We start from the raw sequence: 10415 nt of genomic DNA on the forward strand, positions 1-10415 counted from the left end.
AGGCTACAGCTTCTATTGACATCGTGAAACGGTTCGCAGAAATGAGCAACATGATCGACTCAAGATATATTGACCTCAATGCAAAGTACGAATCACTCAACACAAAGGTTCGATACCTTGAAGGCCACCACAACAACCAACCCGCACCTAAGATCAATCAACTGCCGGGTAAAGCTGTTCAAAACCCAAGGATTATGCGACTGCTCAGGCCATTTTCCTGGATGATGACTATGAGGATTACCTCACTGGGGACAGTGATGATCAAGATGGGGAGGATGTGGAAAACTCAATGAAAAATGAGGCCAAATACTATATATCCGAGTATGAACTCGAGCCTTCACCCGAAGAGACTAATTGAGTTGATGATCGAGCACTGGTTCGAGAATCACAAACTGAAGAACAACTCGAAGTGGAACCCGATGACCTACACGATGGTGTTGGTCGGATGATGCATCGAGTAGATGTTGAGAAGGGAGATCAGCCTCAACCACCTGCACTGGTAGGAGGGGAGTTGGAGGAAAGGTTCAATGCTGCACTTGACATCCAGTTGGAGGCGCTTGCAGAGCGTATGGCTAAGCGCAAAGCTCCACCACCTAAGCTTTTGCCCCCACACGAGCTTCAGCAGGAAGCTGCTAAGGAAGCAGCTAGATTGGAGGATGAGGTTAAGGAAGCTGTCAAGGAGATCGGATTTGAGATTCTGAGAAGTGGAGTTTGCTTGCATCCTGAGGTGAGAATTGAGGAAAAACTTGAAGATCCTGGCTTTTTCACATTGCCGTGTTCGATAGGACTTCAGATCTTCAAGAGCTGTTTGTGTGATCTTGGAGCTTCGGTCAGCATTATGCCGCTTTCAGTTGCTAACAAGCTGGGATTCACTGATTTCAAACCAAGTAAGATGTATTTGGTTCTAGCTGATAGAACGGTGAGACATCCGATTGGCATTCTGGAGAATCTGCCTCTCAGGGTTGGGAGACTAGAAGTGCCTACCGACTTCATGATCCTGAATATGGATAAGGAACCAGATGATCCACTGATTCTATGAAGACCATTTTTGGCAACAGTTGGTGCGGTGATCGAAGTGAAACAAGGCAAGATCAAGACAGAGCATGGTGAGCACTTCAAGATGGATTTGATGTGAAGAAAGGGGTTAAGAGGCCAACCATAAATGGTCAAGCTTTCTCCACCAGGACCAAACAAAGGAAAATGCTACATCTTGAAGAGGTCAAAACCACATTTGCCATGGAATCTGGACAAAACCTGGAAGATCTTTTGAACCAGCCTACTGTAGTGGAGAGGATTCCAGAACCTTTTCCACATGGATCCCATGCTTAAGGAGCATGAAGAGTCAAGCTTAGTGACTTTAAACAAGCTCACTTGGGAGGAAGTCCCAAAGGTATCCTTTAATTTTAGTTTATTTGTTTTGTTTGCTTTTATTTAAGTTTTCTCTTTTTGTAGTTTTATTAAAAAAAAAAACGAAAAAAAAAATGGAAAATTGGAAAGAGGGAATTGGTAAACCCGAGGGTCAACCCGACACCGTACTCGACGTGCCTGGTCGTGTCCCTGCTCGGGTAGCGAGTGGAGTCCAAATTCTGCAAGGAAGCCCACTCTCGGTAAAGCCCACCAACCGAAACCCTAGTCTATTTAAGGGAGTCGAACCCTTCTCCCTCTCCATGACCCATAAGTCTCCCTTATTCTCTTAAGCTTTTCAATTTCCATAAGTTTCTATTCTTCTCTCTCGATTCCAAGCTCATTCGATTTTCTTGGGAGACTAACCCTATTAACCTTGAGAATGAGCCTTTCTTTTTCTTCTCAAGGAATCGACATGGAGCCAACCGCTAGAACCTACCAAAGGAAGGGAAGAAGATCCACCTCCGCCACTGCTACAACCGGAGGAGACGCCGCCGAAGTTCGAGAATCACAAGGGAGACGAAACGTTCCACATTCCCAACCGTTGGGTGGACGTTTAGCCTCCCCTACCCAATGCACAACTCTATCCACCACCTGACCTGATGCTCGTGTAACCGATCGAGTAGGCCACCGAGTTCGCTCACCGAGTCCAATGGCGAGTGCTGTCCGCCGTTCTCCTCGACGTAGGGACCTATCTACGTCCGAAAAGACACTTACCGACCCTATGGAGGTCGATTCTGATGTTGGAGGAGAAGAACAAGGTGAGGTCCAAACCTCTCGATCAAGGAGTAGAGCCGCAATTGCAAGGGGGAAGAGACCGGCTTCGGAGAAAGCTGAGAAGGTGGTTGAGAGAGCAGTTGAGGAAGAAGATCAACACGCCGAGGAGGAGGAAAGAGAAAGAGAAGAGGAGCAGAGAGAGAGAACCCGCCAAGCCTCGCGGAGGCTGAAGCAAAAGGAAGTAGACACTCCGGCGAGACTATTCAAGGTCTTCCGGAAGATGAGCTTTGTTGGTACCCAATACCCTCACCGTGAGACAATGAAGCAATTGGGAATTGCTAGAGATGTAGAATTTCTGTTCGATATGTGCCACATGGGCCAGATGATGCGATCCCACCTAGAAGCATATGAGGAGGAGACGGTCCACTTCCTTTCAACCTTGAAGCTGTACTATTTCAAGGACCACCCGACCCTACTACCTGATGGGGGGATCGGGTTCATCACCTTCTCCGTGAGGAACAAAGACTACCGACTCAGTTTCAAGGAGATGGAGAAGCTGTATGGCTTCAAAGCTGGTAGTGGGGAAGGTATGGAGGTCAGCAAGGAAGATATGAGGTCCCTATGGCTGACAATAGGAGACAAGCACCCCTACAAGTCCACAAGCTCCATATCCGCTCAAATAAGGAGCCCTATTTTGAGGTATTTTCACAAGTCCCTCGCATGCACTCTTTTTTCTAGAAAAGAGACTGGGAATGTGAACGACCATGAGCTTCAGTTGTTAGATGTTGCACTGTGTGGAGTTTTAGATAGTGCTAGGGATGGAACACCGCTAGTAGGAGACATAGCTGATACTAGTATGTTGTTCGTGCTACTTAATTAATTCCTATACTTGAAATCGTGGGCTGTGAAAAGGAGAGAAGGAGGCAGAGAGATCTCTATTGGGGGACTAGTCACACCGATCTTAGTGGCATGCGATGTGCCCTTGAAGGGAGTTGTTCACGAACCAAGGTGGCTGGATGCGGACTACCTCGTGCTGGCGAGATTTTTGGCCTATGAGAGGCCTAATGACATGACATTGTTCAAATTTGTCCATCCAACCGCCGGAGCTGCTCAAATGGTTTTACCCAATGTCATATGCACCAAGGTTCGGCTAGGAAACAACATTGACTTCGCACCACCGTTGGAAGAGCTATACAACCCGGAGGAGGAGTCCGAAGCTGAGAAGAGAGAGGAGACCGGGAAGAGACAAGGAGATAGCTTGGAGGAGTTTGATTTTGAGGAGCATGCATGCTCTCAAAAGCAACCAGTTGGAGTGAGGGAAGCTCACAAGAGAATTGGCTGGCTGAAGAAGATGAACAAGTTCTTGGTGAAGAAGGTGAAGGATCTTGCCGGTTTGGTGAAGATAATGGGAGGTCAGATCAAGGAGTTGCAAGACAAGGCAAGCTGTGCCTCAGCTCCTACCTCGGCACAAGCACCTACTTGGATGGGGAGAAGCGGACCGCTAGGAGGAACTCGAAGACTGCCACCTCTTGAACCTCAAAGAGCATCATCATACGAGCCCCGAGCTGAGGAGGACATCACCCGACCATAAGCATCAAGGAAAAGCCATTCTGACGCCTACCCGACTCCCAACCCGATGGGATACACGATGCACTATCTGATGCACCCATCGAGCACCCAATCGGGTGATTATGCTGGACTTTTCCTCCACCGTACCAGATACCATTCACGATGCCATACACGATGCACCCTGCGAGTGGATACACAGATGATCATTTTGGACCTCTTCCGCCATTTCCATCTTACTACCCGATATCCTACCCGATGAGCTACGCGATCCCACCCTTGATCAACACCACGGATGCTGGTCCGAGTAAGTCGTCCGTGCACATTATTGAGCTCTCTGACGAGCAAACACCGGCAACCTGCTGAAGCCAGAGACGACCCTGGCTACACGTTGGCAAGTATGGAGGCTGCTGCAACCTCCTTCTTCACCAACCCATGAGGTACCAATTTCATCCAACACTTGTATATACCATTGCATTTAGTTTAATTCATTTTGTGTGATTCTTGGATTCTTTTCCAACTTTTATTTACACAGGGACTGTGTAATTTAAGTTTGGGGGAGGGTCCTAGAATGTATTTAACATTGTGTTTTATTTTTTTATTTTTATTATTTCAAATTTTTGCATGCTAGTTTTATTCATTTGAGTCTGCATTTATGTACATTAAAAACCCCAAAAAAAATATGAAAAATTTTCATAAAAAAGAAAAAAAAAGTGTGTTCATGTAGTTGCATTTACATATTAGGATTGAGTATAGTTTGTTTCATATAGGATTGTTGCATATGCATCTTAGGGGACAATGATTAAAACCACCTTGTTTAAAATCAAACCTTAGGGTTAAAGCTATAGCCCTTCATCACAGTTCATTGTTGCTAGATCAGTCTTTGGAAAAAAATGAAAAATCTTTGCTTAGACCCTTTGTGTCGATTGAATGCTTCCTCCACTTGCTTGAACATTAGAACATCTCTATATTATTGGATTTAATTTGAACATTAATTGTCTTGCTTATGGAACTTGAATACTTGCTCATGGTAACTCTAAACTCGGGTTAGCACTCCACTTTTTGCCAATCTTTTCGTTTAACCCGATTCACTTGTCCTAACCATGAACCCAAACCTTTCTTTCAAACCTTGTTGTGAATTGTTGAGTGAGGCCTCTTTCATTGTGCTATAGGTTGTGAAACCTTGAGAGTATTGAGAACGACAAAGAACTGCCTCTTGATTTAGCTAAGTTAGATTTGAACTAGCTAATAGATTCGGTATTGAAAGATAGGTGGTTAGAATGTTTATTTGGGGTTGGGTTGTGGAATAAAAAAAAGGAAGAAAGTCCCTAAGGTTAGAATTAATTAGCTCTAAGTCTCTAAAAAAAAAAAAAAAAGAGAGAGAAAAAAAATTCTTGCTATAGTCTCCTAGAAGGAAAGAAAAGAATATATGTATATTAGGAGTCTAGCAAAGATAAAAAAAAAAAAAAAGAGATTAAGAGCTAGAAGTTTAAAGTCTAAAAGTCTAAACCTTAGGGAGTAAAAAAAAAAAAAGTTAAAATCAAGGGTGTGGGTAGTTAAATTCTAGGATGTTTAAATTAAAAATATATGATGAATGTATGAGAAAAGGGTAGGTCATCAAGAGTTAAGCTTTGTATGCCAAAATTGTTCTCAGTCTTAGATAGTGTTACCCTTGAAACCGATTGAGCTTGATTCACCTTCCATTTGCAAGAATTCGCCAAACACTTAATTGAATGTAAAAGAGATGTTCCTTATCTTTAGTTGGAGGTTGAGCTAGATCGATGCATGGTAATAGGCATGGAAAAATATTTGTAAGTATGTTGATTGATCTTAGCACCATTAAACTATCTTTAAGGACTATAGCTTGCATCCTTCGGTTAGCATCTTAAGGTTATGAGTCCCCACTTTCAAACCGTACCTTCTTACTTCCTTGCTAGAGGCCTAGCAAGATTTAAGTTTGGGGGTCTGATAACACTCAAATTTACATGTTTTTAGCATCATTTTTTGTCCATATTTTGCATTGTTCATACCTCTAACTTAGCATTTATAGGTCATTTACTGTAAGAATCAAGTTTTAGAGCATTTAGAGTGTTGCATTTCTGCATTTGCATATATTGGATGAAAACAGGTGCTAAAGAGCCAATAATGGGGAAAAACAAGGACAATTCGAGCATGTACCCGAAGGAGCCATCGAGCTACAAGAACAAGTCTGAACCCCAACACGATCGAAGAAGATCCAAGAGCGCGAGGAGCAACCCGAAGATCCACCCGAGGAGTTACCCGACTTCAACCTCGTGTACCCCATTGAGTAGACCATCGGGCAGGTCTGGGAAGCTAGGTCAAATGGGTTTCCATATATAAACCCCCTCTTTCCCTAGCTCCCAAACGAGCACGCCGCAGACCCTCAAACTAGAGAGCGAGAGCTTCTGTGAGAGAACTGAGCGACTCAACATTTTCTTCTTGTTTTGTACTTTTATTTTGTAGTTTTTCTTAGATCTTTATCCCATACTTTTTCTACTCTACTATATCTTTTAATATAATGTCATTTTCGTTTATTATGATTGCCTTTTTAATTGGTTTCTATGTCCAAGTAGTGTAGCAAAGTTTCTAGGGATGGGATAGATGATTAGGTGTTCTTGATCGGTTAGGATGCTTTAGTTGATTGTTATGATTGATAGATTTCCTTCTAGGTTGATGTTCATAATGCGGTCAACTGACCGAAAGGTTGAGATTAGATCTAGGGCGTTTACAATGCTACAGGCCGAAAGGTTGAGATTAGATCTAGGGCGTTTACAATGCTACAAGAACAAGTCTGAACCCCAACATGATTAGGTCAATGCTAGAGGTATACTTAACTTTGAGTGACAAAATCAGATAAGTCTAAGCTTACTAACAAAAATGAATTGTTCTTAATGCCTGCTTGTTCATATTGCTAGTGCGACAGTGTGGTAGTATGTTCAAGGTTGATTGTTGCTAGTGCGATAGTGTGGTGACAAGGTTTTAGACGTTCATTGTCTAGGAAATAATTGCTTGAGGCATGTAAGACATCCGTACTGGACTAGAACACTTAGGATTCGATTACCCCCATCCTTAGGAACTTTCGTATTTCATTTCTTGCATTTTCTTTACTTACTCGACCACTTACCCGATCAGGTACACGATAACCTGCATCGAGTACTACCTCGAGCTGTTCATAATTTACTTGCATACTCGATCACCCCACTCGATTCTGTACTCGATTGCTTGCATCGAGTGCTTAGGTCGTGTGGTTTACTTGTTTATATTCTTTTACTTTGTTTATATTAGGACTGTTAGAACCAAAACCTTAATTGTTTAGCTTGACTTGTATAGTGCTGATCAAATCCTTCCTGCTAGCAATACACAACCATTTGGATTGATAACCCTTTGTACTACCACTGCATAGAGAATTGATACCCTGGGTGAAAACCTGTCTATCCTATAGCTCAGTAGATGGGAGGATTGCCTCACTAAATACTTACGCATCTTTTTTGTGTTGCGGTGCGGGTAAAGGCAAAGCGTGATCGTGGAATCAGGGCGATGAGGAGGAGGATGTTCTAAAGGCTCGATTGTTTGTGGTCTGGATTATGTTAGGTTGCTAGAGTTGAGTCATAGAACATTGTTAGGATGCTGGTTATTTGCTTCTTGACATTGTTGGATTATGGATTGTTAGACTTTGGTATTTTGTTATTAATTATTGGAGTTATTTTATTGGATTATTGATATTGCTTATATTATCTGCTGTTGTTTATTGTTGTTAGGATGTAAGTGAGTATGAGATCACTAAGCTGTATGGAATCAGGAGCGTGTATGCGGAAGCAGAAGCGTTTGAAAGTGGAGGAGCGATTTAAAAAAAAAATTAGGAAACAGGTACGCATTGGAAGCATGTAATAGTATAATAAAAATTATATATATATATATATATATATATCATAATCAAATATCTCAGTTATTTAAATTATTAGATTGTGTTACAGAGCTAGTCCTTAACTATAAAAAGGAAATATTACTTAGGAAATGTTTTTAAAGTCCTCACTTATTAATTAAATAATTACCTATATGGATAGATTTTGTCAGTTGGGAAAAAAGATATTCAGCTACACGAAGTATTGTTCAATACATGGCCACACATCCCAACTTTAAAAATGTATTGCCAACTACACGAAGTATATGTATTGCATGGTCACATATAGCAACTATATGATGACATGTGCTCAACATCACAATCATCTTATTTCGGTACACCGTTCATCAGAATCCAGGGTTGACCAATATTGACCGGCGTTGACCGATGTTGACCGATAAAAATATGCAATTTTTTTTGTTTTTAATATTAGAAACCAAAAAAAAAAATAGTTGAATTATTTAGGAATCATTTATAGTGTTTTATAATGTAAAACATATATGGATCTAAAATAAAGATATACTGTATATAATTCCATTAATTTAGTCTTATGATAGTTATCTTTTTCAATTTTAAAACTTAACTAAAATTGAAATAAAAATCATTCATAAGATATTAAAACTTAAATTCAAACCAGATAATCTTGTTATAATAAATCAAATAAGAAAACTATTTATTTTAACTTTATTAATTTAAAAATATCAACTTCTTACTTAATTTATCTAAATATAAAATTAATATTATTTAATATTCTCAACCACAAAAAAATTTCTACAACAAAAATACTTAGAACCAAACCCAATACATATCAAAATCAATAGAATTATTGAAAAATGTTATATACTCATGGTAAAATAAAAATTTTAATATCTGAAAAAATTATGATGGGTGTACCCGAATAAGATGGTTGTGATGTTGAGCACATGTCATCATATAGTTGGTATATGTGACCATGCAATACATATACTTCATGTATTTGGCAATACATTTTTAAAGTTGGGATGTGTGGCCATGTATTGAATAATATTTCGTGTAGCTGAGTATCTTTTTTCCTTGCATTTACATTATGAGAAATTTTCTAGGTCTGTTGGCAAGCTGCCATGTTCTGAATTGAGATGGTATGGGTAAGAGTCCTGAAGAATAAAAAGTAGGAAGAGTTCGTTTGTGAAGATTATGTGAAAAATCTGAGAATTGTAATTCTTCTCCTTTCTTTGTAGTTGTTGGTGTGTACCTCATTGTTAGATTGAGATCCTTGCATGGATTCTAACATGAGAAGTTGAATATGTGTTTATAGGAATATTAATTCAAATCTATAGTTTGATTTGTTTTTAATTGAGAGATTTGTGGTTTTATTGTATTATGATAATCGTATCCAGATCCGATTACACCAGGTATCTACATTTCAGATACTCGTGAAAAACCTGGATATCCTCAGATATCCGGACCGTTACACTTTTTTTTTTCATTGTTCTCCCCAGAAAAAAAAACCCTAGAGCCCCCAAATCTTCAGGATTTCCTCTCTTGAAGTTTTTTTATTATTGTGACAGTAAAACAAGAGTAAGATAATGGAAAGGGCTAAGAGCCACCATAGATCTAAGAAGCGGAGGATGAGGAAGAATGGTGGCAGAAGAGGATGACGAAGGCTAGTTGTAGAGGAGAACATAGCCAAAATCGAAAAACACTTCCTAACCTTCTTTGTCATCACCGTCGGGAGCGAAGAAGCATGCTGTTTTTGTTTTTTGTCAACTAGAGAATGTGAACGAGTAGATTAGGTTTAATTTCCATCACATTATTTCTATTTCTATTGGGCTTAAGCCCATATATATTTACATACCAAAGTAAAAAGTCCATTAGTTTTAAGCCCAAATCCAATATGTTTGTTTAGAGTCCAGATTTGGATATCCAGTTTGATTTTTTTTAGTATCCTGATCCGGATCCGAATCCAGAGGATTCCAAAATTTACTATCCGAATCCAGATCTGCCTACTCCAGATATCCGGTTTTCGGGTCAGATATCGGACTCGGATCCAAATATCCAGCGGATCCAAATATCCAGCGGATCCAAATTTTATTCCCGAGCTACTATTTACAATGGATAGTAAAATTAAAGTTTTAAACAGTTGAACATTTCTAATGAAAATTTGAATAAAAGTGATGTGGAATAAAACTTGTAAAAAGAATTTCAACATGTTGAACCTGCAAATTAAAGAGAAGACAAAGCATAATAGGAGAAGTTTGTTGATTAGGGAGAAAAACATTATTTTCAAATTAGAATATGAACTGGAATATGCATTGTATTTTATTAGTTTTATAGATATTTAGTATTTTTTTCTTATCCAAATTGTTTGAGATCAATTACCACATGGCAAAGTGTTATTTTTTAAGTGAATAATATCATAAAATATTTTTAAAAAATCAGAACCTCTTATTTGAAAGTCAAATTCTATATAACAAAAAAACAAAAGTCTAAAAACTGAAACACATGAAATTACAATAACAAAAAAAAACGAGAATACATTTTATTATTACTTGTTTTTCACTTCTTTGCGGAAAATACAATCAAACTGAGTTTTCTCGAATCCCGTACAATGCAGGTGTCAAAACGAATAACCCAAATCAAACCAATCCAAAATCCAATGAATTTATGCTTAAATTAACCAATTATTTAATGACATAGATGAGTTGTGATATCAAGTTTTTGGCAAAAATTGTGAAATCGTTTCTGGCTGGAAATATGAAGACCCATATTTTTGCGGAGTAAATACGGAATCACATTTCTTGCGAAGTAAATACGAAATCAAGTTTTA

Source organism: Camelina sativa, chromosome 20 (assembly GCF_030686135.1).
Source record: "Camelina sativa cultivar CO46 ecotype springtype chromosome 20, ASM3068613v1".
NCBI classification, from domain to species: Eukaryota; Viridiplantae; Streptophyta; class Magnoliopsida; order Brassicales; family Brassicaceae; genus Camelina; species Camelina sativa.